Source organism: Vombatus ursinus, unplaced genomic scaffold (genome assembly GCF_900497805.2).
Source record: "Vombatus ursinus unplaced genomic scaffold, bare-nosed wombat genome assembly UNPS02014832.1, whole genome shotgun sequence".
Classification (NCBI taxonomy): Eukaryota; Metazoa; Chordata; class Mammalia; order Diprotodontia; family Vombatidae; genus Vombatus; species Vombatus ursinus.
In genome coordinates this window covers 6,057,595-6,063,594 of record NW_020954610.1, presented here as the reverse complement: position 1 = coordinate 6,063,594, position 6,000 = coordinate 6,057,595, and positions in this window count along the sequence as shown.

The window sequence follows — 6,000 nt, the reverse complement described above, 5'->3', positions numbered from 1 at the left end:
TGGTAATGTTGTCAATGTTTCTGTTTTTCAAAATAAAAAAACTGGGGGACAAATTCCCTATGTCCTTTTTAAATAGTGCCACTGAAGGAAAAATTCTAATTGGTTGTTTTTTTAAAGTTCATCTATGTGGCCTATTTTCCACACATTTTATGGGGCAAATGAAATGTATTATGGGTAAACTCTTAAACATGTTGAAGAAGTAGAATAATGATCCTTGGCTTCTTGACCTGTGGGCTAAATTCTGCAACTTAAATCTATTACTTAATGTATGGAACTGTAGAATTCTATGAGAATCTTTCAACTCATAAAAGATTTATATTTAGAAAACCATCAAATTCATTTGCAAAAAGCTTTCTTCATGAAGTTTATATGCTAATTACAATTGTATGAGCCATATTTGCCCATCACTTCCAACCTCTGGCCAATTAAAAAACAAGCATAGGAAATCAGAAGGAAGAAAATTAATGAGCAAACCATTATGGCTATAGTTGGGTGATTGGATTCTTCATTTTGTTTGGGCATGATGCTCCTTTATTCCCTTACCTTCCCCCTCCATTGGAGACACCTTGTGACTACCAAATTCCTGTGTCTACCCCTTTCCAAGTATTCTATAATATATACTGGGGAAAACATTTGATTTGGAGTCAAAAGAACTGAATTTGAATTCTGGGTCTTTCACTTCTTAACTTTATGATTTTGAACTAGTCATTTCATCTCTCAGGGCATCGGTTTCCTGATCTGTAAAATGATGAGTTAGGCTGGATGACCTCTCAAGTCCTTTCTAACTCTAAATATATGATCCTATGATCCTAATTACGATTCATCACATAGCCTCTATTACCTGTTTCTACATAGTACAAAAAGTATAGTAGAGATTTGACATTTCCTAACTTGATTTGGTGAATAAATATAACTAGTTCATACAGCTGTTGAACTTTCCCCATCCCATCTACACTAGCATTCAAAATTGAGATTGATGGAATATTGATGAAATTGGCTAAAATACTTTTAAAATCTCTATTTCTTTCACTTAAGATTATAGAATTAGAATTGAAAAGGATTTCAGGGGTGTTCCAGTCCAATGACCTCTTTTTGTAGATAAAGAAACATCTGTACCCTTACAAGATTTAATTATTCTCCCCAGGTGATGCAGTTGTCTGTGGCAGTATGTGAACCTAGGTCCTCCTATGTAAGAGCCAGTGGTCCTTCCACTGTCCGATATTGCCTAATATGTTAAGGATTGTATCTCTCTTTACATTATAATTTCACATCAGTTCTACATACATATGTATTGTAAAATCAGAAATGAAATTTGTAATTATTTAAGTCTCTCAACTGAGCATATAGATTTTTAACAGCATTTTTCTCACTCAATGCAGTAAAGAAATCAATTGCGAGTATATGTATCTTCGCTGTTTCATTAGTAGATATGAGTAGCTTGGTCTAAAACAACATAGGTTGAGATAGAAAGATGGGTACAATTTTTTCAAGTTCTGGCAATATAGACAGCTGGACTGTTAATTTCTGGAATGAAAAGTCAGCCTTACAAAATGATGCAAAGCTTGTCCTGTTCTGTTCTGTGGAATAATTTTGCAAGGTTAATTATCCCCTGCTAGGCCCATAATAACTTAAATAAATAGAAGGAATTTTCTTTATTACATATCAGGCATGTTAACTGCTAGGAGTTGGTTATTGAATGAATATATCCATCTTGAGCACTTCATATTTGCTCTGGGATTCAATGTTTTCTTCACTTTCCTCCTCACCAAAGTCAGACAAGTGATCCTTCTAAGGTGACAAAGCAAGGGAACTCAGTTTTTTCATCTGTAAAATAGTGGTTTTGACCAGATGGCCCTGATGGCCTAGATGGCCTTGCTAGATCTATGATACTCTAAGTCAGTCACAATCTTAGCATTGTTGCTGAGAATCTCTGAATTTCTGCTTGGAAGCTTAGTCACTGAGCTATTCTGCCTTCTGATCATAAACAAAATTGAGACATAAACAGGACAGATGACTAGTGTATTCATAGGAGTAGGTAGAGACGGAATAGACTTATTACAAATCAGGTCTGCCTCCTCTGCCTCCTATCCCCACCCTACCACAGCAGATAGAATTCCTGGATAGAAGACAGTTTTTTTTTATCTTCTCCCCAAAGCCTAATTCTTCATTCCACCAGGTAGACAGGCTTGGCATTGAGAGTAATAACTGTATTTTTTCTAACATCCTATATCTTTTCTCATCAACTCTATTGGTAATTTCTGCTTTGCAACTGTATTCCCTGTGCTCCCTAAGTATCACTGGCTGTCTGAAATAATGTTCCTGGATCTTGGCTCATAGCTTGACAGAAGTCTACTCATGGAAACCTTTCTTTATAATGCATAACATGTGGCTTTCTTGGCTTACAAAAATAGCCTTATGAGTGCATGATTCTTTAATAATATAGCATACAGAAAACTCTTTAAAATATGCTTTAAAATGAAATGAATCTAATTATGTAATTATGGGGAGAGAAAGAACTCAACATGGTTAGCCAAGGTCCAACTATGATAATATGATTTTCATGGCACTGGCCGTAGTTTACCATACTGTGACCACAAATATGCAATGGTTCATCCTAGGTGGGCTTACTGCAGAATGTTAATCACAGGCAGGCAATGACTGCATCAAACTTGAATTAGGCTTGGAATCAGGCCAGCACCTCCTAGATTAGGTGCAATTTAAAGACAGAGTGGGCCCTGTTCATAAATAAATCCCTGGCTGAAATCCTAAAGCTACTTGTTGGCCCCTTCCAGGATCCATGTTTCGGAGGGTAGGGCCATGTTTTGCCAGCTTTAGAACTTCCTCAAGTCTCATGGGCTTGGGGTTTTGATGCAGACTCAGATGTTTGGGTATTTGGGATTGTTTACTCTTAGCCAAGCACAATTTCCTGTTTCTAAGAAAGGTAGCCTAAATGAGTTCCATGAAAAGGCTCAAAAGGCTTTTGTGGACCAAGAGCCTTTACAAAACTCTTTTGATGAGTAAAGTGTAAATGAATCAGAAGGATATGGATTCAGTTTCCCTTTATATACACACAGACTTGAAAAATGAGGGAAGGGGGAAGCTTCTTGGGGAAAAATGCATTTGAGGTTTTATAATGACCAAAGTTTTTGTAAAATAATTCAAGAAGACAGATGAGCCCAAAACATGGCCATGTCAGCCCTCCTCAATTCACATAAAACAAATGGCTGAGGTACAAACATGTGTCTGTCTTTCATAATGTTACAAATGCCTTCTCCCACCCCCAGAAAACCCCAAGACATGAATAACAGTATTTTTAACTAATGAAATTGCAGTCGTCCAAGGAATTTCTGGCAACTGTGAACTGAATGGATGAATTATTTCATTTGTTACCATTCCAGCAGTCAGATTAGCAGAGAGCTAACCTGAAACTACCATCTTTAGCCAGCTTCGATCTTCAACTACTTAAAAAGAGGATGTTAGGAGGTGAGGACTAAATGACAAAAAAAACTCTTCTCTTTTTCTTTCCTTTACCCCAGCCAGCTTCTCCATCAGGAGATAGCTACAAAGAGCCACCTGAGGCCACTTGTAGCCTCATCAGTCTTCGAGTGAAGAGTGATGTCACAGGCTGTTTATCTCTGTTTGGGGTTCATGTGCACAAATCCAGTCCTGTGAAGTCTAATTTCTGGAGTAAAACAATTTTTAAAGATTTTTTTTCTTGAAATGGAAAATTCCTAGTGAGGAAAATCTTATGAAAATAAACAGATGGGAGGGCAAAAGAACATCTGGTCTATGGTTAAAACACCTATGCACACATACAAGCTCACACACACACACATATATGAACACACAAAACCATTTTTCTTGTTTCAGATTCAAGAATGACAGCCCTAGACCAGGCCTCCGAAGACAAAATGAAGGAGAAAAATGGCATGGTACCTAGCTCTTCTTCCTAATTCTTTTCCTTCTCCCCAGGACCCAAAAAGCATCTTCATAATTTTGGGGAAAGTTTTTGACAGCATTTAATTTTGCATTTTCATCTAGGTTGTTTGAATAATATGTATTGTACATGTAGCCAAGAAAATACCCCTCCACCTACCAATTACACACCCTCCTAATAATATATAGAGCAATTTGTATATATAGAACAAAACGTTTTGGAGTTGGAGTCAAAATCCCTGGGTTTGAATGATACTTCTGCTGCTTATAACTAGTATGACCTTTGGCAAATCTCTTAACATTTGTTGTTTTCAATATCCTTGTCTGTAAAGTGAAACATTTGAAACAGATGATCTCCAAGTTCATTTCCTACTCTAAATCCTATATTCATTTGATTCCACTCAACAACGACAATAACAACAACAACAACAAAATGATACAATTGATTAGCAATGAAAACCTAGCAAAATTCACTAAACAAATATGCTCTAGGTCAGGAAAATTATAAACTTATTTTTCCCCTATCAAGTTTCAAGTTCTGAAAGGGAATGTTATGGATAGGAGCCATAAAATAAGAGTTCTGTTACTCTAAACTATTGGCTTCCAGCATCCCTTCTTCCCAATATGGTTTCCATGGAAAAACAGATATCAGATGGAACAAAATAAGTTAAGGGATTTAAAAGTCAGTAGTTGAAAGCCCTTCCCTTATTTTCATTCCTTGGAGACAAGTTTCTGCTAAAATAGCAGAAAATAGTAGCAAAATCTCACTTAGGTTGCTTTCTTTATGGAAGAAGCATGTGACTATTGAAAATCAGGGCTTTGAGGACTCATTTCTGATTTGCCCCACTGAATCATTTGGTGTCCCTCCGTGGGTCACTGAAGCTCTCGATGGTTGTATCTGGGGCTATGGCTGTAACTATGTGGCAATCACTATCCAGATGAGGATATGAACAATACAGTCAATTAGACAGATGTTCCTGAAGATACTTGGCATGACATGTATAGACACTACTGAGACAAAATCTCTCAACAGCAGACTAGAATTGTCACTTTTAGCTATTTGGCTCCATATAGACAGAAGCAGTATTCATCTCAGTTATAAAAAACAGATTATCATAATGTAATAATGATATCGATGAAATACTGTACAGCTGTTTTTTGGAAGCAGCATTTTTAGCATAGTAGAAACAATGCTGAATCTGTATTCAGTGTACCAAGATTCAAAAGCCTGCTGAACCATTTGCTAGCTTGTGAACTTGGACAACTCATTAAACTTTTTGGGCCTCAGTTGTTTTTTTTTTAATCTATAAAAAGGAAGATATTAGAATGAATGACTGTTATGGTCCCTTCCAGCCTAAAATCTGTGATCCCATTCAGACCTCCAGATAACCACCTGGGATATCTTGCAATCTACCCTGCCATAGCTGTCTTACTTCTCCCCAACTGTACCAGCACTTTTGTCACTAGATCACCAAAATCAATGTCCCTTTTGGTATGAAACTTAAAACATTCAACTTTGGAACTTCCGTCCTGGGGCTGATCAATCTTCATTTGTGACTGAATGATTGCAAACTTACTTAGCATACATATTCCATGTGCCAAAACTCTCAACATTCACTTATGTTTTCTATATTAGAATGTAATCTCCTTAAGGTCAGGAACTATCTTGCATGTGTATGCCCTGTGTTTACCAGAGTGCTTGGCATATAATAAGCACTTAATAAATGCTTTTTCTTTATTCATTCACTCTCATCTCCCTTTGTTTCCAACTTAGACTTTTCTCTGCATATGCATGGATGCTATACAAAAATTTCTTCTTTCTATACAGTGTTTGGGGTAGGGGTTCTGATATAAAATTCCAAAGGGTTTCATGAGACTTTTTCACTGAGTGGAAAAAAAAAAATTTTTTTGTTGCCTCGCTGTCTCTCTGTCTCTCTCTGTCTCTCTCTGTCTCTGTCTCTGTCTCTCTCTCTCTCTCACACACAGACACACAAGCACACATGTTTTTAGACAGAACCATCACTAAGTCATGGAATGGCAGTTGGGGCTTTGCTTCAGGGCATA